Source organism: Andrena cerasifolii, chromosome 4 (genome assembly GCF_050908995.1).
Source record: "Andrena cerasifolii isolate SP2316 chromosome 4, iyAndCera1_principal, whole genome shotgun sequence".
NCBI classification, from domain to species: Eukaryota; Metazoa; Arthropoda; class Insecta; order Hymenoptera; family Andrenidae; genus Andrena; species Andrena cerasifolii.
This window is the reverse complement of record NC_135121.1, coordinates 4168868-4193239: the sequence shown is the minus strand read 5'-3', so window position 1 is coordinate 4193239 and position 24372 is coordinate 4168868. Positions and strand designations below refer to the sequence as shown.

Below are 24372 nucleotides of genomic sequence, written 5' to 3'. Positions count from 1 at the left end.
GGCAACTATATTAAAAAGAAATTGCTAAATACACCCTGATATAAAAAAAGAGTTAATTGGAACGATAATTAAATGAGTTTATATAAATATTAGAAAAATTTGTATGTTGGGGGATTTTTTTGAAATTCACAGAAAATTGACAGATTGATAGCGTCAAGTTCGCGGTATCGATTGTATGTCGAACAGAATAAATTCCTCCATAGACAACAGGTGGAGTGTTATGATACATTGCATTGACAAGTTTGTTTACGCAAGGTAATCGAAATAGTCGGTTGACAATCGGAAGTGACAAAATAAGTTGCGTTTAATGACTTATATTACCCTTTTCTCAGTGATGAAACTTCTAAGAAAATTGTCGGTGTTTAAAAAAGAATTTATTCATTGGAGTGGATGACTTATTTTACCGCAAAATATTGTACTCATGCATACGCGTAGAACAATAGTATATCATTTCGGGATATACTTCTGAATGGCCCCAGTGGCTGATTGACACGAGGTTTGAGGGGCCGGGTGGGGAGGGGGTGTGGACCTTAAATCTAAAATTGTAGCTTCGGGTATTTATTAGTTTCCGAAATATTAATAAAAAAATATTTTAAATTTTTTTTACAAATTATTTTTTTTAACTGCATACACTAACGGGGGTTCATCCTGCCCCCCCTCAAATTTGTTCTACGGACAGCTGGACGCCTTCCCCTTACCTCCGCGTGCTCCTCAGGCGCCTAAAAGGCATTTAGCTGAAATTCAAAGCCAATTTTCTCGAAAACGAAACGCGAAATTAAAAAATTGTATTCTATATTTTCGCCATATTTTGGCCTGTAGAATCCCCCCCCCCCCCAAAAAAAAAGTATTCACTATCAATAGTGTAATAGGTGTCCACCCTGCATAATAAGATGGATCGCATCTCCAAGTTTCTGGTTCAAATTTCCAAACTTACATCAGTTCTCGCTACCATGCTTTTCGCGCCCCCCGCACTAATCTAGCCCCAACCAATACTAATATCCAGAACAAATTGGAAAGTCGCATGCGTTACGTCAGAATAAGTCAACAAAAATACTAAAAGTTTTTTATTAATATCTCGGAAACTAATAAATTCCCGAAGCAACAATTTTAGATTTAGAGTCCACACACCCTCCTCACCCCTCCCCTCGAAACTCGTGTCGATCGGCTACTGGGGCCTTTCGGAAGTGCAGCCGCATTTCGTTTTTACTGATACTTCAATTCATGACAATTTAATCCGCTTGTAATGATAAAACAAAAAATGTAAGTCGAGTAAAATATGTAAACATACAAATAATCATTGCAAAAACTGTTCTATTCATATCAGTCATACGCTTCCTTAGCTATAGGGAAGCGTCATATTTATCGAAATGTTAATATATCTCGTTATTGTCTTTTTATCTAAATAGTAAATTCCTCGTAACTTGTACAGCTGATCTTGGTGAAGCTGATAATTTCAGGTTCAGGATAGTATCTCGTATTCGGGGTGGTAGGCGAATTTTACATCCCCGATTTCAGGCTTGACTGAGTTTTACTGCTTCCGGCGCTCGAGTATGGGAAACCGGGAAGGCAAGGGATAGCACTAGCCAGAAGGGATGAATGTCAATTTTCGCATTTTTTATCGGATCTTCGTGAGAATGACACCAACCGATTCCTCGTGTTTTCCCGATTAAATGGCACCGAAGAACCATGCAAATCGGACTATAATTAACGTAATTATATAAAAAGTTAATTTGCGGAATTTATAGTCAACTTCGTTAAAAATAGTCCGATTTACATGGAATATGGTGCGTTTTAATCGGGGCAATGCCAAGAATCCAATACTGCCACTTTTGTATCGATACGGTGAAGAAAAATAAAGTATTTCATTTTTTTATTTCAATGCCCGACCCTAGGCGCGACGCGGCGTTTTTTGGCCTTTGCCGAGCGCTGATGTGACGTCGAGTAGTCGCACGTGTGCCTAGGATCGCTCGGGCATTTAAATCAAGAAATAAAGTTCTTTATTTTTGTTGATCATGTCAAGAAACCACCGGTGACCAGCGCACAGTGGTACATAATGACATTTTTTGTTCAAATCACCCTACAAGTCGTAATTTTTCAGGAAACTTGACGATTTTTTTTTAAATTCTTCGCAATTAAATTCTCTATCGATCTGTCCGGCCGAAATTTTGAATTTCGTTGCTGATTTTTTTTTATATTTAACGAATTATACAGCACTTTTGGAAGATCAGAATCTGTGGGCTTTTTTGGCCGACTGTTCCGAATTTAAAGTCAGATTTTCGAAATTGAAGGTGGTGAATCCAATATGCCGAATATAGTTGACTTTTCTCACTCAATATTGATGAGCAGGATTTTTAATGTTTGATATATTTAAACACGTACATAAACAAAAAATCAGAGATTTGATTCCAGAAGCACAAATCCTGCTCCTCAAATAAGATTGCACATAATAAAATCGGATTTCTAAAGGCAACTGGGATGAAACGTTAAGTGAATTAGGCCATCTAAAAATATCAAACATTAAAAATCTTGCTCGTCAATATTGAATCCGAAAAGTCAACTATAAGAACGCGTTTGAACACAGACGAATAGGCTTAAATATGCAAAATCACGTACACATTATGAGATGCGTAAAAATTTGTCAAAATACGAATGTCCATCCGCCATTTTAAATTTTACAATTTGATCTACAGTATTAGATTTGTTGTACAAATAAAAAATTTGATCTTTATAATAATTACCTCATAGGTATTCGTAATCAGCGTCCCCGAAAATCTAGACGCACTATGTTTCTTCCGAATAAGCCCATTTTCTAAAATTTTGCTTCAACATGTTGGATTCACCACCTTCAATTTCGAAAATCTGACTTTAAATTCGGAACAGTCGACCAAAAAAGCCCACAGATTCTGATCTTCGAAAAGTGCTGTATAATTCGCTAAATATAAAAAAATCAGCAACGAAATTCAAAATTCCGACCTGACAGATCGATAGAGAATTTAATTGCGAAGAATTTAAAAAAAGAATCGTCAAGTTTTCTGAAAAATTACGACCTGTAGGGTGGTTTCTACAAAAAATGTCATTATGTACCACTGTGCGGCGACCCCCAGTAAAATAAATTCATTAAACATGATTGCACACCTCAACTTAATCTGTTGTAGATAATATTTCAACAGAATATGTATCTATCACACAATAAAAAATTCATGTTGGCGCCACAAGCAATCCGTGTAAAATTAGCGTGGCATTCAACGTGTTAAAGTGATTTTTAACGTAGTTGACTTTAAATTCTGCAAATTAACTTTTTATATATATAATTTCGTTATTTATAGTCCGATTTACGTGTTTTTTGGAGTTTTTTAAATCGGGAAAACACAAGGAATGGAATGGTGCCGTTTTCGTGAAGATTCTGTGAAATGCGGAACTTGACATTCTTCCTCTTTTAATGGCTATTGCTATCCTTGTCTTTTATGGCCCCATTGTTCGCAGGCGTCGAGCGCTCTGTTGCGGGATTCCCACGAACTAACTCGGCAGGAGGCGCTACTGGGTAAAATTTACCACAGAGGCGCTACCTAGTTGCGAAAATATGAAGATTGAGTTTTTGTTACAATTTTTTAAAGAACTTTAATAAAGATTTTAAGATATTTCATAATTTTTCTTTGATTCTTAAAACACTGTACTTTAACAGAAAAATTACAAAGTTAAAAAAAAATATTCTGAAACCGTGGTTTTTTACGTTTCAATTTTGGGTATTTTTGACTCGGTAGCGACAACCTGTGTTACAGCATGGGGTGCGATTCCCGCCGGGTTGAGTAAATAAGAAATGGTAGTGGGGGGCAGAGTTGGGCAAAATGCAATCTATTTACAAATTACAAATTACGATTAAACTGTAATTTACACAATTACAGTTTAATCGTAATTTGTAATTTGTAAATAGATTGCATTTTAATTACACATTATTTTCTGTAATTGTTAATTTAGGTAGTTGACCATTTGTTTTTGCCAACTATCTAAATCAACGATTACTGAAAATAATGTGTAATCAATTACACAATTACAGTTTAATCGTAATTTGTAATTTTTAAATAGATTGCATTTTAATTACACATTATTTTCTGTAATTCTTAATTTAGGTAGTTGACCATTTGTTTTTACCAACTATCTAAATCAACGATTACTGAAAATAATGTCTAATCAATTACACAATTACAGTTTAATCGTACTTTGTAATTTGTAATTAGATTACATTTTGCCCAACTCTGGTGGGGGGTGATGTTTTAACAGCCTAACCGAGGAAAAATGAATGTAAATTATGAATGTTTTGCAGCTCAATAGATTTAATCTGGTTATATCGTTTCACAAAATACCATTCCAGTGTTTGTGATTTTCAGCATTTTACCAATATTTATAAAAATTCACGATGGATACAGTTTTTCCTGTTTTATATTTGAAAAGCTAGGCGGTGATCAAGCGGGTGTAATGAACACTACGGGGTAGTCTAACATAAAGTTGTTTTTATTAATGAGTCAGTCCACTGTGAAGTGGTGAAAAATTGTCATTTTTTAAGATTTATTTTTTAGTAAACGGATTGTCCAACGTAAATAATATTTTGTCTACTTATTAATACACTTATTGACAGTATAAAAAAAATTATTTTAAATTTTTAATAGTTTTTTTTTTTAAATATATATCGCACTGATGTGAGCGCCTTGACAAAGCGATGCAGTGCTGTTGCAGGTGATTCCGGGAGAACGACGCATTTGAAACAAACAATCCAAAGTGTGTTGTAATCATTATGAGTGTGGTTATCGCCGGAACTAGGATTATTTTTACTGATAAAAAATTAACAAAATGGCGGAGGTTTGAAGTTTAACTGTCGAAATACGGTGAACTTTTCAATCATTTCGCCTTGTAAAAAGTATGAAATGGTTAATCAAAAAAGATTTCCGTGGTCCCGGCCGTAACCACTGATCTGCTGAATAACGTGTAAAAATTACAGACTGATTAGTCAAACAGTCCTTTTGCAATCACCTGCACCAGTTAAAAAAATGTTGTTTTGAGATAATTGCGTTTTAAGTATTAAAACAAATTAAAAAAATTCTTTTAATTTTTTTTCGTACAATATAAGAGTAGCTTAATAAATACCAAAAAGATTTATTGCATTACACGTTGTATCTACGGAGAAAAAAAATCTTTAAAAATAGCTTAACTTCTCAAACCGCCACAGTGAACTGAAGGATTTAAGTAGTGCGTATCGCGCATTAATCGTCTGATTAATTTACGTCTGAAAATAAATTACCTCGTGTATCTATATCGCCCGAATAAGTAGCTTGTTTCCAAACTAAGATTATATAATCAGATCATACAGTACTATATTAAACAAATAGAAGCCGGGTGATAAACATTGGCTCTAAGACTTTAGGTACTTATTATAGTCGCTGAGGGGAGTAAAAAATGCTTGATCAACATATGTTCTAAAATCAATCCTTTCACTGTAAAACACAAGGAGTTTGTTTTCACATGGGCAAGGGAGAAGAGGAGACGAAATAGTGAACTTGGGATATTAACGTAAAGATAATGGACTGCAGAAATATTCTCACTGGCCAGATCATGCGTAGAATGCACGCCCGCCATTCCTACATTAGAATAATAGGTCGACATTGATAACGAAGTGATAATACTCACCGTGCTACGCTTAAACACAAGTAGTAAAGACTTGTGTAAGGTTTGCCTCTATCAAGTATTCATTGTTAATGTTATAAATAGTCTTCTATTGTCATAGCATCTTGAGCTAATGTGCTTTCAAACTAATTCTTCTGTTAACACTCTCGCTTACATTACCAAATGCTGGTCGACACAAAAGTAGATTTACGTCGAAAGGATTAATTGTAGGATGTATGTTGCTCGAGCATTGTTTACCCCTGCTGATAATTACGATAAGCCACTTTGCTACTTATGCACTTACAATTAGCCTGCACCGGTGGTTACGCTTTTCAGTACTCGAGTCAATTCTGTTTTAATCACTTGCACGTCATTATCGCGGGTCCATATGGCTCCCACGACTTTGAAAGAAGAAGAAGTTTGACTGGGTGAATTTCGAGAAATAAGGAAGATGATAGAGCGATTCTGTAAAACGTTCTAATCGATGCTCCTTTAGAGGGACCGACGCGTGTAGGCATTGTTGTGCTGTGAAGTAACATCCACTATTTTCCCCTCCACGAATCTGGCATCAGCCGCGTCGCACTTTCCTCCTCAGTCTCTTCAGGATATTCGTGTAAAGTGCAGAACTAAGTGTTCGACCTTGAGGAAGAAATTCGTGAGGAAAAATTCAGTTGGATGGACGGCCTTCGCCTGCTTCGTCATTCACGTTTCCTCCTCCCACTAGGGAATGTTTTTGTCCACTTGTATACTGCTGCATATTTGATGGTACATGCATCATATGAACGCAGCATTTACAAACCTTCGGCCTTTCTTAGCAAGTTTAATAGGGGCCTTTATACTGATTCTCTGTTCTGTCAGTGCTAGAAGAAAATAAATCTGCGATAAGCAATAGAACTTCGCCATTTGGGGTAAGGGAATGACAACTATGGTGCTTTGCGGTGTCCTTGCAGACTTCTTGGCGTTGTTATCAATAGGAGAGGAACAAACACCTTCCACGACCTTTTTGACCACACCATATTGTAGAGAATATCACGCAAGACAGAGGATTTAGAATGAAACACAGCCACATTGGTTGTAGCAGTGTCTTCCAAGCTTTTTTGAGTCGCGATCCTCCTTTATAATATTCAAATAACCCGCAACCCACCCATATAAGGTAATACCGTAAACTGGGATGACTTTGCCCACTTTTGAACTTCAAATAACTAAATAAATTTTCTTTTTGAAAAATACTATTATACAAAGTGGGCAAAGTTACCCGCTCACAAGGGAACATCCCGAACCCGGATATTCAAAAAATTCTGAAACATTGTGAATATGTAGGGGTTTTCCTTCTGATTACAACGCAATTTTTGTTTGCTGCCCGAATTCACTCGATGGGGGTGAAATTAACCCCTGAAAATCCGGTTATTTTCCGATTTTTTGTTATAACTCATGAACTGTAAAATAATTTTTTTACCAAATGATAGATCTAATTAAAAGAAGTAATTTTTGTCTTGAACTTTTTTTCTATCTCTTACATTTGGCGAGTTATAACACAAAATTGGAAAATAGCCGAATTTTCGGGGGTTCATTTCACCCCCTTCGAGTGAATTTCTATTGCATTTCGAGTTATAAATAGTACACACACACATATATATATATTTATATATATCACAAGGGTAGACCCCGAAGCCGAAAATTCAAAAAATTCTGTAACATTGTGAATATGTAGGGGTTTTCCTCCTGATTACAACGCAATTTTTGTTTGCTGCCCAAATTCACTCGAAGGGGGTGAAATTGACCCCCGAAAATTCGGCTATTTTCCGATTTTGTGGTATAACTCGCGAAATGTAAGAGATAGGAAACAAGTTTCAAGACAAAAGTTACTTCTTTTAATTAGATCTAGCATTTGGTAAAAAAATATATTACAGTTCACGAGTTATCACACAAAATTGAAAAATAACCGAATTTTCAGGGGGCAATTACACCCCATTAGAGTGAATTTGGGCAGCAAACAAAAATTGCGTCGTAATCAGGAGGAAATTCCCAACATATTCACAAAGGTTCAGAATTTTTTTGTATTTCCGGGTTCGGGATGTTCCCTTGTCAGTTAGGGTGTCTTTGCCCACGTCAAATTTTTCAATAAAAACATGCCTGAAACTCATTATTGAGTTATGATTGTGCAATCGTTCTTATTCTAATAGACACATAAGACTAGTATTATCAAAACATATGTTTTAAAAAAAAATTATTTAAAAAAGCCTTAAAATGAGCTCTGGGTATTTCACCCCACGCCGAAAACACACTTTTCTCGTTCCCGGATCATCGCTAAGATTCGTCTCGTCGTAATTAAGTATGTTCGCTTTCGGGACGCCTTCCAACGTTTTCTCTAAGTGGTCAAAATATTTCACAACCCCCTTTTTGACATCTGTCGGTCAGTTCCGTTTTGTGTCTTCGCATGAAGCCCATGTACCAGTCCTGGCGGGGTGTATTGTTATCGAATTTAACAATATTTTTCCCTGCCCTGTCCCAGCATTGTGTAACAATTCTGTACTAAATTTTAAGGTTTATTTTCTCTCAACAGCACAAAGTTCGGAGATCACAAAATTCACTTAAAAAAAAAATTTGTTTGTGCAATTTTTTACTCTGACTGAAAAATTACCATAGGGTTGAATTCGCTGTTGTTTTTTCCGTTTGACCTTGGAGAAATTATTGCTATCGATTACAGAACACCATATGTTCTAATTACTTCACAATAAAATAAAATGAAGTTTTTCCGTAAAGTGGGCATTGTCACCATAGTTTACGGTAATATTAAAAAATAAATAATAATATAAAAAAAAAATCCAAAGAACCATGGCGATGCCCCAGAAAACACTTCGTGACCCGCTTGGGGGTCGCGACCTACAGGTTGGGAACCACTGGGCTATAGGAACGTTTGTAACAAGTTCCTGTTTATTAACTGATTTTTCGAATGATTATTTTCTTACTTTACCTGTAAGTTTTTCAGATTCATGTGGTTGATCAGTGTGCAAGTTGTGGGATTGTTTGTAAAAAAGCATGCGGAATGTTTGTACCCGTCACCCAAAGGATTGCTTCTATGTATACTCGAGAGTGACTCATTAGGCAGGGAGCGGTCACTTATTTTAACGAAACGGAGATACTTATCTCAGCCAATCAAATAGAGTAATCGTCGCCCCGTCCAAGCTGAAAATATTTGCAGGACAAATAATCTACATACGTAAACCTTCTCGTAGCGTCACAATCGCCAAATATCTTGCAATCAATTTGCATTTACACTTGGACCAAACTTATCCCCCATTTTCTGTAATACAATTAAACAGAGACTATGTATTATATACACTAAGCGAAATAGTTGCAATTTTACTTTTAACCAAACAGTCAATTGTGTCTTAAATATTGAATTTTTATGTTGAATTTATATGTATCTTAAACGTCTGAATTAAATCTTAATCTATACTATTATGTAAAATTGAAGTTGCATACTTTGAAATGCGGTTTCTCAGTAAATATGAACTGTACCCACAAGTGTGTTACATCACTTTGTTCGTCTTGGCGAGAGGAAGGTTCTGATGTTTTTATTTTTTTAAAATACTGATTTTTAAATAATAGTAGTTCGGGACGCCACCGCTAGGCGGCGACCGGGCGAGCGCTTCTCGCTTGCGAAATAGCACCGCGGCGGGAATAAGTGGCTGATGGCTCTCGAGTTTACAGATTACAGATTATGAATCAGTCGCGCTAATATTTCGTGGCCCAATATCTGGACATTTAAGGTACGGCGGAAACGCGATTGAGAATTTTGCAGTTTTACAATTCGATTTATATAAAAACAATGTTGCAATTACACGGGGCACTGCGTGTACTTTATCATTAAAAAATCAACAACATGTTATTGGGTTCAATAAATTTGTAAAATATTGAAAATTCATAGTCCTTACAATGGCCCAATACCTGGATAGCTTAACTGGTCCCGGTGTCCCGATTTTACTGTCCCATTACCTGGACACATGATGAAACATCAGCAATTTGGATGTTTTCTAGGAAAATTAAATAAAAAAAAACAACACAATAGTTTTTCCTATTGGCATATTTTTTCTGTATAAGTAATTTATTCAAATCAGTAAACAAACTTGAGTAGAAACAATTTATTATTGAACGACTAATTTTAAGGTTATCTGTGTTCGTGTGTGACACCCGAATTTTATGCATGAATACTGAATTGAATATTATCATTAAAACAAGATAACAAGAATACAAAGTAATAATTGCTAAGTTGTTAAATAATGATTTTAATATTGTGTCAACAATAACTCGTACTTATTTCACAATTTGCACACATGGTCAGGTAGGGCCCTTCTGGGATTTCACTGTACCAGTAGACAGTCACGCGAATAAAACACTAATGAGAACTTTAATTTTAATCTTCCAATCAGTAAATAATACCACAAGGTACCATTTTTCAAAAATGTATTAGTTGTACCAATATACTAAACATTATTAATAATATTCGCTTAAGAAAAAGTAGAGACTGTCTAGCAAATCAGATAAGAGCAATACTAAAATGGTGTAAACTGGAGAGGTCAAGAAAATTTATTTATACTACGAGTGTTACAGGTTTATTAAAAAAAATATGTACATGAATATATTTTATTAAATATTTGAATAATTGAATAAAATAGTTCTTTTATGGATAAAGCGAATATTAAATGTAATAATCAGTATTATTTACACTAGTGTCCAGGTACTGGGACGTGTCCAGGTATTGGGTCATTTACCTTAAAGCAGAATGCTTCTATATGTTTGTGTGTGTTTGTCTGTCGCCTAAACAGTTTCGAACGATAAACTCTGGGATCACGAAATGTGCCTCAGCTCATTATGCCTAGCTAATCCAAATGAATATGACTATTTTCACAAAAAAATAAATAAATAAATTTTTTTTTTTATAAAATTAGAATCTAAATTTCGGGCGAGGCCGAGAGTAGCAAAGCTAATTATATATAAATGTTAATCAAGCTTTGTAGAAATGCGAATTGTGTCCAACTTAAATACACGTCACTCTCTCGTATCTAGTGCATACATATGTATGCAATGTCCGGTGAATTGCGGATATCAAAATCAGTTCGGAGAATACAATCATTTAATTGGCTGCACGTTTCGAGCAACAGTTTTCACCCCCATCGATCTCAGCTACGAGGCAGACAGTTATTACGCTAATATTCGTGCTTATTTAAATAATTATTTTATAACAAATAATTTATAGTACAAACATTTTTTTTTAAATGTCCTAAAAAGGAAAATAATAATTTTGAAATTGGCCTAAATGACTGTTTTAGAAGAATTCTCTCGTATGACTAAAAATAAAAGCGTGGGGCGTAAATATTGAAATATCCTTTTTATATAAATATTTATAATGCTCTACGTATTGTGATACATTAGTTTTCGCATTCCGCTAGAGCTTAATTCCTCAATTCAAAGTCTGTCCTGAGATCTAACCAGATTAAAGGCCAAGACAAAATCATGCCTTTCAGTAATTACTTTTTGTGTAACTTTTAATATTCAATATTTACGCCCCACGCTTTTATTTTTAGTCATATGAGGGAATTCTTTCCAGGCAGTCATTTATGTATCAAAATTATTTTTTTCCTTTTTAGTAAATTTTAATAATAGCTAGTTTCTAAAAAAAATATTCTAAATTATTTTATGCATTTTAGTGAAATATATTGTAAAAATTAGCATACAAGATTTCACACTTACAAATTAACGAACTCACAAGTGGAGTTAAATAAAAGCTTGTAAAATGAATATCTTTATGCTGAATTACGACTGGCTTTACGGACACGAATAAATAAGCTATACAAACTGTGCAGTTATAATTTTATCAATAGCAATTTTCCTTTCATCTCCAACACAAAGCTCTACGGTCTGTTTGACATCCTTCAGTTATTGACGGAAAAGCCAGACTAATGAGATAAAGTTTGTGATACTAATTGTCCATTAAAGGTACCTATATAGCTTTGGTGCAATATCATTTTCAAACTCTTCAGTACTGCATAGTATTTATCAATATGTTGGTCGCTCACTCGAGTACGGTAATCAAATTCTTCTGAAACGTTTTACTGTAGTATCGCTACCCTCTATTCGGCGAAAGGACCCTATTTAAAATTGACCGAAATTACCCGAGATGGATTTTGTTTTCAATTTTGCAAATTAATAGGCATATAAGTGAGACACCGATTCCAGGTGCTAGTTTGCTGCAGGGCTGCAGGAGGGAGAGGGGGTCGAACTGCGAATTTCATGAAACACATCGCCGTTTATAACTTTTTACCAAAAGCAGATATCGAAGCGCAACACATGCTAAAAATTCACCAAAAATCTAATTTGCTAGCAATATCTATATGGAGGGTTCAGAAGTCAATCAGTGTAACCTAGCTTTTCCAGAAAATAAGTTACGTAGTTGGGAAACCTCTTTATTGTTAAAACTTTCAGTTGATAAATCAATTAAGGGGTCATGCTCAGTCAGGAGGTCGAAAAAAAGGGTGGTCTTTGGAAATTTTTTACTCAAAAACTATAACACATTTCTCAAAAAATCTTTTTTCATTTGAAGGATTGTATCTAGTACCGTGCATCGTAATTTTTTTATTTAAAAATATTTAGCAATAACTAAGTTATTATCCATTACTCGAAGGCTTATTTTAGATGGTCACCGCAGAAAACCTTTTTTAGAGAACCTTTGAGTGATGGACAATAACTTAGTTATTGATAAATATTTTTAAATAAAAAAAATACGATGCATGGTACTTGATGCAACCCTTAAAAGGAAAAAAGATTTTTTGAGAAATGTGTTGTAGCTTTTGAGTAAAAAATTTCCAAAGACCACCCTTTTTTCGGCCTCCTGACTGAGCATGACACCTTAAGTCACTACTTTCATACATAAGCAACAGATGACGGTACTTATATTGACCACGGAATTTACTAGGCGAAATTATTCAGAGGGCAATCAGTGTAAGTCACTTTAAAGTAGCGTCAAGTTTATGGTTTGTTGTTTGTTATTTAATAAATAATTGTACGCCCTCTTACTTACACCATGAGTGAAAGAAATGAAAAACGCGTTCTTTGTTATGAGAAAGTCACTCCTTTTCTGATAGTGGATCCGAATATATACCTGATAATGAACAAAATTTATCTAATTGCGATGAAGGTAAGTGAAATGAAAACTTAAAAAAAAGATTTGTTACGATTTTATGCGCATATTTATTAACGTGTATTTTTAATATAAATATTACATTTGTGATAATATTAATGTATTTTTAAGATACTTCGGAATTTGTTAAGTCCACGAAAATAATTAAGTCGCGTTAGAGAATAACGAGGACTTATTTAAATTCTTCAGTGGACATTTGACATGTCTCAATTTTTTTATTCAATCTGTTTTCTTCTAAAAGACCACGGTGATTTTATTTTGCTTCTCTTGCAGTTACGTTCATTTGTATGTTATCTCACAATAAATATCGTTTTTAGGGGGTGAAAGCTGCGTTCAAAGTTAGGATTGAAAAATCAGTTTTGTGGATTTTTGAAAATCTGGTGAGTCAGTCATATTTCGCATTCAAAGACACAAAATTCGTTCATTGACACTATTCCCCTATCTCTAATAGTTCTCGAGATATTCCACAAAAATGATTTTTCAACCCTAACTTTGAACGCAGTTTTCACCCCCCAAATATGAAAACGGGGAAAAAATAAAAAAAACACGTATTTCTTATTTTTCGGTCCTCTATAACGTATCCAAAAATCAAAATGATCGGAGGCGGACATATAAAATACTCTCCTTGTGAGTCGGGTCATGACAACTTGATCTCTCCTATTTAGTGTGTTATCTTGTATTTTGTAGTTAAAATTGGGGATTAAATCGTGGATTCTTGAGGGTTTGGTTTTCCAAATGTCGTTCCATTTTTTCAGTAGCAATTTTATTAATGTACTGTTTATGATCCTGGTACAGACACTGGGGGATTCGTGTCGGATATTTGAATGTGGGTTGGTATTTCGCCTATGATTTTTCCGGCTGTAGATAGTTCAGCATGATAGATTTTTTATTATTGTCAGCGTTATGTATCAAGTCTTGGATTTGCTTGACCATTCGGTTGGATGATTCTTTCTTTGTCACAGCTTCTAGTGCATTTAAGGAGTTACTAAAAATTACGGTGTCCTTATAGTTGTTTTCTGTGGTTCGTTCTATCGATAAGAGGATGGCATATATGTGTCTTGTGAGTTTGGAGGGTGATTCGGGTATTTTGTACTTAGTTGCCGAGTTTTGATCCAACACGAATTTTGGATATTTGATGAACAATGACATTTGGAATATACACATCCATGGCCTAGGAGTACAGATACGCAATAGACATGGATAGTGAAGAAAATAACTTTTCTATACCCTAAGTAACTTTTTCTTACTGACTTAAAATTGTAATGTAAACACTCCCTTTGCAAGTATGTGCTTGTTCGATTTTTTAAACTGTAATTCGACCTTTTTTAAACTAGTATTGATCGTTACTTAGCACTGTTAAGCGTCTCGTTAGTCAAAATTTATAATTTAAGTTCAAAAGCATGGTCAGGGCGATTGTAACATTGGCAATAGGACTGAATAGTGACAAAGAAGGATAATTGTATTGTCTTGTTTGCATGAAATCCTATAGCACTGCAGAAGCAAACCAAACAAAAAAATGGGTGCAATATACTGAATGTAAGGATTGAGCAGATGAAGAATGCAGCAGCCAAAACGTTATTTATTTCTGCCACAATTGCGGTACCACATAATTGCTTATAGATTTTACTTTATTCATCTATTCTTATAATTTAAATCAATAAATATTTTAATTTTGTAAAGTTAAATATGTGCTACTATCGACTCCATGCAATGTTACAACCGACCCGGGGTCAGGGACGGTTGTAACACTTTACCCGCTCCTCATTTTGTATTAATAACTTGGATATTACTTGACATATAACGAAACTGCTGTGACTCAATTATGTCACATAAGTAAGTAACATTTTCATATAAGAGTTTTTGTTGTAAATATAATAGTTCCTGTGTAATCGTATTCCAAAGTCAAAGCGTTACTACCACCCCCGGTCTATCCTAAGGGAACATACCAACTTTGGTCACTTGACAATCGCCGATTTTTATGAATTTTCGTAAAACCACAGTTCTCACAAAAATATGCGACAGGTTTTTCTTTTATCGGCCGGCATTCACGTTGAAGGGATGGAAACAGCCCTCGAAGTTGAGGGTGAGAAATATAGTTGATCAAATATCTTCGAACCTACTAGAGCTATGTAGAAGAACGGTATACATGGCAAAATTATGTATTTTTTAATAAAGAATCCAGCTGCGTAAACAAATTCCACAAAACTCCATTTGTTTAAATTTGATTGTGAACAGTATATACCCAAGTACAAAATACTTTCATTTTTGCATTATAAAAAAAGTTATAGCTGGAAAAGACGAAGTGAACACAAAACTGCTATTTTTAATGTATTATTTAAATAAATGGAGTTTTCTGGAATCTGTTTGCACAGTTGAATTCTTTATTAAGAAATACATCATTGTGCCATGTATATCGTTGTTCTAGCTCTAGTAGTTTCGAAGACATTCAATCAAATATTTTTCTCACCCTCAACTTTGAGGGCTGTTTTCAAGTCCCTTTTAAATTAAACATTTTCCTTGGTAAACCTGCACGTTTATAGCTATATTCATAGCTTTGAGATAACTACAGTTGTTGATATCAGGTGTGACATCCTGAAGGATATCGTTCTCTTCACGATGCTCCTATTCCGCTCTAAATGGATATTGTTACTTACAATTTTTTTTAATGGTCCTAAAAGGTGGTAGAATAAAGCTACAGCCATGCAAATTTTGTTTATTTTTTAATTCCCGAAAAATTAAGCTTTTTCTGCTGTTACACTAGGTAGACCCCTTAACAGAAATGTATGGCGCTTACAGAAATATTTAAAACTAAATACCTCAAAAAGTATGAACCGTCTACGCGTATAATCATATATATTCTGCATCGGTAAGGTCTGGGTTACGTTTGCTCTGGGTTTTATTGCATTAAATTCTGGGATGACCATCTGGGACGGTTCCCTTGTGAGTAAGAATTAATATTCCAGTTAACACCTTGTTCTTTTCTGCGCCAAGCTAAAACTAACATAAAGAGTTTTCTTACCTGTGCAAAGTAACCCTTAGCTCCAGAGTTTCTTATTGCAGCCATAATTATTTCTTCAACAAAGCGCTCATGGAACCACTTCTCACTTTTCTTCCATAATTTATCCACCATAGTTTCTGTACCCAAGATGGGTAAAATATATGGGGTTTCTAGAGTCATAACTCCAAATAAGTTGAATGGCAAAAAGAGTTGATATTAAAAAGTGAGAAACGAATGATCCTTCTCTCATAGTAGAATTTTGCCTTACTATGAAAATTAGTTCTTCACGCACATATGCAGTGTTCCAGCTCTGGAAAGACAAATAAATCCTCACTGTAGGAGTGTTTGGAAACATCTCAATATAGTGTATTTATTCTGTCTGTAGCACTTCTTACATGATGCGGTCGTCTCATGGTCAGAATGATCTGTGAACATAACCTATAAGGCTTTGGATCCCCATTTTTTGTATAACTCAAAGTTGCATGAATTGGAAATATTGCAACTGATGCATAGGATGTTTTCTTACTTTTTAAATTGACTAAGTAAGCCTCTCCTAATCTAGAATACGTGTTGGTCATTTTTGAGGAATAAATTGAAGCCTTCAAATCCTTTTGTAGCGGGTACAATTGGGATTAAATCAGCGGGTATAATAAGTGGTCATTTGTCATTTTTATCTTGTGAGAGATGTTCGAAACAGTGACCAATTATTCGCACGAACGTAGTGTTCTAGACTTCAAATTGCCAGAGGATGTACACTGTTACATTTGCCGTATTCGTTGTAATGTATTCTGTAACGATTTGTTCCGGAAATGTCATTTTCTCGAATTAAATAAAAAATCTGCTGAATAACATTACACAAGTAATGCAATAATCTGTTAATTAACAATAAACGTGTACTTTAGATCAATGCTTTGTTGATACTAAAAAGCAATTTTTACATTTCAGTTTTGGACGATTTTATAAGAATTTTATTTCACAAGATTTGTACACAGTATGTTGAAATATAAAATGCTTTAAAAGAATCTAAATCGTTGGCCAGAGGGTTTTTGATACACAAAAGTAAAGCTTGGCTTTTAATACAGTGGAGAAAATATTTGAGGTTACGATAGCGTGCGGCGCGCGTGCACAGCCAGTAGTACTGAATACAGGGTTAACGTTATAAGCTGCAACCTGCGCCGGCGCGAACTTGTAAAATGGCAACACCGCCTCACGGGCGCATTCCACTACAACCATGCGCCGATACTTCCGCCATCTATGAGCCAATGATGAAAGTGCAGGGTCTTTTAGGTGCCAGTAGAGGGCGCTTTTGACTTTCGTCAGAGAATATTAAATTTGACGTAGCAGACGGGCAAGAAAACGGTAGCCATTTTAAGAGTGCGACCGCGCCGATCCCGTTATCTACGTATGCAATGGTGCAGCCGCGGTATTAGACCACGCTGACGCGTTAGTGGCCCGGGTTGCTACCACTTGAGCGAGGTGAAGATTTCAATACCTCCGGTGAATCTCATTTTCCTTTGTTGCCAAATATATTTCTTAACAAAGGCTTTGATTTTCTTATAGTCTAAGGTTCATTTAAGACTCCTGTTGAAGTCCCGTATCTTTTTTTCCTTCCGATTTTATGAAATCACCCTCCAAAGCTAAGCGTTACTTTTTACCTTACTCTTCCCTATCGTTTCACATCTTGAAACATGTTACAGTAGTCAGTAGTGCTTCAAAAGATGTTAGCATGCCGGGGTTAGGTATGGGTTAGGTCTGTTAATGTTCTAGAAACCCAAGTTTTTTCATTTCGAGCTGAAACTGACCCTCCTGTTCACAACTTATGGAATGACTGTGAGTGAGAGATACATGAACATTGTATCGAGAGTTGTGGACTTTAATGGTATTCTATAAAAATTAATTAAAAATCTGGAATTATGAATTTGAGTGTTTACCATTAATTGCATTTAACTTTACTGTACCATTTATTCAGAAAAAAGTTGTAAATATAAGCATTAAATACCATGTGGATAGTCAATAGTTAATTATTAGCAGATGATAAATGGTTTGGTTCTAGTCGGGGTTGAGATATAATGTTACACGTTGAAAGCAATGGTTAGTCATAGTAAAATTCCAGGACCACAATCAAAACAACGATTACACATTGTAACCACATTTCCGTCGAAGCGTTATTAAGGTCATATTCAGATATATTGGCGGGCGGATTCGTTTTCGCGAACAGCGATCGAGGAGAAATCAGCCACCACCACGATCGTGGATTCGTCAGTTGGAGTTACGCGGCCCCCGAAGGGTATGGCGGGGTAACGGGAATTATTAAATAACAGAGTAAAGAACAAGAATAAATTTTATTCTTAGCGTAATAGTTCTGATCAATAAAACTCCTGAATTTTTTCGGAGCTAACGCACACCTATTCTGATGTATGTATTTCTACGCTAAGAATTCGTTTGGGCCTACAGCTGGGTTTATATTAGTCCAGTCCAGTGATCCAGTCCAGCACTGGATTGGGACTGGAATAATGTAAACAGTGTGTTCAGTCCAGTACACTGCTGTCGTTCCAGCAGGTTTCGACTGGATCGAAAGTCTACTTTTTGATCCAGTGTGTACCCCCTCCATCGAGAACACAACATTTCAGCGTTACTGGAATCGTTTAGACGGCTCATAAGACTAGAGACATCGACAATAATATAGGCATCGACCAATTTCCAGTCGAACCACTGGCTTGATCCAGCGACTGGACTAATGTAAACCCAGCTTACACGTCAGGACTGTAAGCAGCTTGGCGTTATCCCCGCCACTTCTGGCTCACTCTTGTTCTGCAAGGGCGAGAGCGAGGTGGAACTAGAGCGAGTCAGAAAACGTTGAGAAAAGGAGCACCGAGGCAGGCAAGCGGTACCCAGTGGGAGAGTACCCCCCTCACGAAACTCACCGGCCAATATATCTGAATACGACCTTAAGGTCTGAACACACATATCAGTTCCGTGTCAGTACCTTTCCGGCGTGCCAGTGGTAAGAAGAAGAGACCCTCTATGTCCCTCTTCTTCTTACCACTGGCACGCCGGAACGGTACTGACACGAAACTGATATGTGTGCCCAGACCTTTAGTCGGCTCTTTGCCGTGGATCAGACGCGTGTCAGGGTTGGAGGAAAGAGCCTTCGAGTTGTCTTAACTTATTGTTAGTTTATTTGTTTAGTCATGTACATATTCACAGGTTAAATATAGATGTACAGAGTTTCGACTTTAGAATATTGGTTAGGACGAACGATACACGCACTATGACTATTTAGAATGCTTGGGAAAAAATCGGTAGGCGCTTAGGCCTCGGCTCTCCGGTGCCGTTATGAAATAAATCGAGTATCGCAGAGCCCCATCAACTCCCAGTCACTCTGCTGCACGGTGTGGAGACTGCTTTACTCTGTTCGGTCTGTTGCCGCGGCAAGTACTTATGTACTCGCTGCTCGCGGTTTCGAGCAGCGAGAAATGAGCGCGGCCTATCGGCGGCGCGGGTAAGTACTCATTATCGCTACTTACGTAACGGGAGAGCAACTCGCGTTCGGCGCCGCCCTCTAGCGGCCGCCGAGAATCGGTCCGGCTCGAGACTCTTCGTCGCCACTTACAGTTTTGATCAGTATAACGGAGAAACGATAATTGAAAGCTTTTGTGAAAAGCTACTGCTTTAAGAAATATAAGGCAAGTAATTTTAACCTTTTGAATGAAGACCAAAGTGGAAATCTCATTAAATTCTATGTGAAGTTCTTGACAGCTGAAATTGAATCAGATTTGAAATGAAACATTGGAGAGTTAGCAACAAATCTCGACACAGTGTGGCTCTATTTACAGCGAAGAAAATGATGCAAGGAAACATCTGAAATATGCTATTTAAAAGTAGAATATATTCTTTCACAGCACAGTGATGAAGAAGAAAAATAGATTATGTATTTTAATCAGAAAGTTATAGTGACAGTCTTGTAATGAAACATTTTGGTTGCAATACTAAGGATATTCTTTATTCGGAAAAGATGTAATTAAGCGTCGAGTAGAATATGAATGAAGCAATTCTGTTCCAACAATTCAGTTAATTACAAGCACTTCGGTCCTTCATACCAAGCTTCACTCGAATGCAGATTGTCAAACAAAATTAAACCAGAATTAAATCTCTGAAAATGAATTGCTGATGTATGCCAGACTCCCTTTATTCTTTCTAAATCCCTTGTATTGCTTTGTCAGATTTTCGTTTATACAGATCCTAAAAGCACTTTGATTGTGAAATATGTGACTTTCTCGTCCTAGTTCTTGTGGCGGCCGCTAGATTGGCGCTCAAGGAGAAAAGGCTGATGTTTTGCGCCTAATATGACTAAAAGCTCTACTACTACAATCACATAAATGCATTCGTACATGGATTTCTCATCACGACGTCTCCCGCGACGCTAGGTCATAGATAATATATTCCTGTTTATATATCTTTTTTATATTTCCTTCTCTGATGATCCAGTCATTCCCGGGAGTGTGGGCCAGTTTTTCGCAGTGCTCCGGGAAGCCATTTTGTTCACCGCCGTAACCAGCGTCGCCGGGGAATAGGTTGTCGACACTGGTTGGCTGCGGCCTCACTTGGCTTGGCGCTAGCGTCGTTTCGTTTCTCATCTTGGCGTTGGTTGGTTCGCGTTCACGCCACTTGGCTTGACTTGGCGCTGGTGTCGGCGACTTTTCCAGCAATTTTCATCTTGGCGTTGATTGGTTCGACGGTCGCGACGTCATCGCGCGTGTTACGTCTGTATACCTGAAGCGACCTCAGGGCCGCTCCGGCACCTTCAGTGGGCTTCTTTTTTCTTTGGAAACCCTTTTATTTTAGTACCGCCCTCGCCGCCAGGGGGATAATATTCTCGCGGCTGTGTACATGACGATGTATTATAAGTACACTCCGGACGGAGGCCATAGTAGTCTAGAAGTCAAATTCCTAAAATTGACTTCAGGGTATATAGATTGCAAACTGGCAATACAAGAAGGTGATTATTCCCAACATCCTTTTCCGACACGGAGTCTTGAAGCTGGTATCCTGCTCGGCTCAGCGAACCCATCCTTATTATCCTTACATTTTCTCTCCCCATTAATAATTAGTTTGTTTTTAGATGGTAAAGCCAAAACGAACTAGGCGTTTTGGAAGGAAGGCGGTACTAGGAAAGCTAGCCCGGGGACTTTACCCCACAGTAAGTGAGGAACCCAGCTTCCATTGGGGGGTTTCCGTTGAGTCGACGGCGTATAGACTCACTCCTATAATCCTGCCTCCTAGGGAGATACAAGACATTTCTAAAATAGCCGTAACCGATCCACGTTTAAAATATTATTTAAAAAAATTATATAATAGTGTAAATGTTTAAATCTCTTAATAAATAGTTTGTTTAGATAACCCAAATTTATCCTTCTTTATAAGTGGCACAGATAGTGTCGGTTTTAGAAAGGTCCAACTGACGCGCCGCGCCTCAGAGTCGCCTCTAAAGCAGCATATAAACCAGGCAAGATGGAGTGAGCATCATTCCTCCCTAGGAAACCACCGTGCAGGCCACAGGGTGGGCGGAAAGCATAGTGGGTTCCGAAAGACTACGTCTTGACTCGGTGGAGTCACCGTAAGGAATTTTGTTATTGGGCAGGCCGACACGGTCACGAATTATAAACGTTCGCAACCAGTAGATAAATGGCACAGTCTTTCCAAATGTTACGTCTTTGATAGGATGTAACACGCGCATGCGTGGACGTGGGTAGCCGGCTCCACTCTAAAATAGCTACCGCTGGTAGCCAGTTTCCTGGCCACCCTGTTCAAGCCTCCCTGACGGCAAAATAGTGTTTGCGATGCGACTCTCAATACGTATCGGCAACTATGTCTTTCCTACATTTATCGGCTAGCTTAGACTTCCACCGGGTTTAATACTACATGGCGCGAATATACCATCAGCGCCGGTGACGGAGAATCCTTGAAGCCTCATTCTGTCATTTCTTGAGTCTGCTTCAGTACACGATTCATAAATTCATTATTATTTCAACCTACGATGCTTATTAGCGTCCAAACGCATCAGACTACCCTGCACAAATGTCTACTGGAGGCAACTATACCCGCAAAAATTTCCTTCTGGCCGATTCCAGGACGAATGTTGTAGCATGCGGTTTGTTTATTACACTAAAGTGACCAGATATTTTCTGTTCAAATGCGGGACAAGCAAGCAAGCAAAAAAAGGGCTAACAGATCCTTGAGGAGATCGTTTGGTAATTATTTACTTTAGCGATTCCTCGCCGATTTTGATGAAATTTGGATATGTTGTAAAACTCCATATTTTGAACAATTTTTTCCTATATATGTTACCGCCACTCGGTCTTAGTTTCCGAGATATTCGCAAAAATATTTTTTAAACGTGGAGTTTTACAACATACCCAAATTTCATCAAAATCGGCGAGGAATCGCCAAAGTAAATAATTACCAAAAATATTTCTTTTTTCACAACAAAAAAAGTAGAGGAAGCAATAACTTTATGCCACTGCGAAAATGTAAAAGGTTACATGTCCAATCCGGGACACTTTGCGGGACACTTTTCAATGCGGGACAAAGGGCCCAAATGCCGGACTGTCCCGCGCAATGCGGGACGTCTGGTCACTTTAACTATGCGCCAGTAGGAACTGTCGATTTCAAAAACATATTACTACAATTGGTACCTAATTATGTACCAAAGGGCATTCCTCACCGATTCCTATGACCTTGAAATATGCCGCCAAGGTTAACATTCTGAAAAACTATACATCTAACCGTCGCTCGGCTTTAGTTTTCGAGATATCCGCAAAAAACTCTGATCGGTAGTTGGTTGGGGTTAGATTTGTTTAGCGACCCTTCCCCGTGCAGCTTTGCTTGCAACAACATGGATGATACCAGCTTTTATAAGAAATGATCTTTGGGACTGCAATGCTTTTAGGAACTGTGTGCTACCATGTCACAGTATTCCTATTTTGTAACGTGTGAGTTCCTCACGGTCATGTACTTTCACTATCTTAGTCTCCTGTTCAGACTCATAGTTCTAGGAAATTATGCGACAGATGAAGAAGTAGATTGTGTTCAGTTTACTTGCTTTCTCGTAAGGCTACCTTTCCTGCCCAGTTGTATCAGGATTTATCGAACACCTTGTGTGAAGTCGGAAATCCGGCCTTACATCTCTTTTCCTGACCTAGTGACACATTACTAGCAGCTCTGCAGTGTGTCGGGACGATACGGATAGACTGCCGGATGTTAGGCCTCGGCGTCTACACATCTACAAGACGTCGGAGCAGTGCGGAAATGCTGGAAATTGACCAGAGACCACCTCTGGGAAGCTGAAGTCGGGTGTATCGGTGTAAAGCAGATGCTGCTCGCTGCTCATAAGTTTCGTGTCGTTGTATTTTAACCTACTTCTCTGTTACGCTGAAATAGAACGAGGGCAGTTTTCACGACCAGTAGGAAGGCAGTAGGGCTGCATCAAAATCGATTTCAACTGTATCTGCCTTTCGAGGCGTTAAATCAATCCTATCCCCCTTTCATTTTACATTCCCTGTTTCTTCATCCCTTTGGGACGGTGTATACACGCTTCTTTTCAATTAAACATTGTTAACCTTTTTTTTTTATTTATGCATAATATTAACGACATGTGTAAGAAACTTATGCTTTTTTGTTACAACTTTTTAGCTGAAACAATGGTGTTTCAATAATTTCCTATAGATTTCCATTTCGAGAAGGATTTTCCGTGTAATAAATAAATGTGAATTAAACTAAATCTCTAACGTAGGTAGTAAAATGCTCTGGAATTGAATCTGATAAACACGTTAGTAACCTGAATCGAAGTAATTATTATTGAAAATTTCTTTGAATTATTACAAGCGCGATGCAAACTAAGTCGTGTACGACGCGGCATCACGGACAGGACCTAATACAATAAATTACGCAGCTTATTGTACGCATTCTCACTTATCAGAAAGTCAAGAGCAACTCCATTGTTAAAATAGACCATTAACATAGTCGGTCAACATTTAGCAATTTATAATCGGTCATGTATGTGCGCAGTAATACAATAACACTTATATATGAGCAACACAATTATTAGAATACTACAACAATAATTTATTGTAATTGAGGAGTAACTTTGGTAGAGTTAGATATGTACATTAATTTTATTGACGCGTACCAAGTACAGAAGCTATGCCAAATTAGCAATTCAATGCACTTAATCACTCAGGTTTCTCGTGAATTATGTAATTTTATATTCATTTATTCATAATTACGTTTAATATGACAATATGAAATGCAGGGATTTGACTGGGTCATTCCTAGCTTCGGTTATGTCACTTGCAGGTGGGTTAATGAAATGAAATTTTGTGCATTTAAAAATAAATATTCGATAACTTACTGCGAATGAGGATGATGTAAACTTATCGAAATCTTTGTAGTGTGATGAGATAAATTAAACGCAGTGCGAAATATCTTCAGGGTTAAAGAATTTATGGTTTATTGTCAG

At 37.0% G+C, this 24372-nt stretch overlaps 1 protein-coding gene and 1 long non-coding RNA gene across 11 annotated transcripts in view; one reads left to right on the top strand and one right to left on the bottom strand.

Annotated features, from left to right (window-relative positions):
• The window catches only part of Tomosyn (syntaxin-binding protein tomosyn), a 144334-nt gene that overhangs the window by 2759 nt on the left and 117203 nt on the right, over window positions 1-24372 (top strand). The window lies entirely within an intron of this gene.
• On the bottom strand, window positions 15638-16950 carry LOC143368413 (uncharacterized). The gene is made up of 3 exons (XR_013085230.1): window positions 16250-16950; window positions 15876-16164; window positions 15638-15793 (listed from the first exon to the last, which is right to left on the bottom strand). It is a non-coding gene; the product is annotated as an uncharacterized LOC143368413 (long non-coding RNA).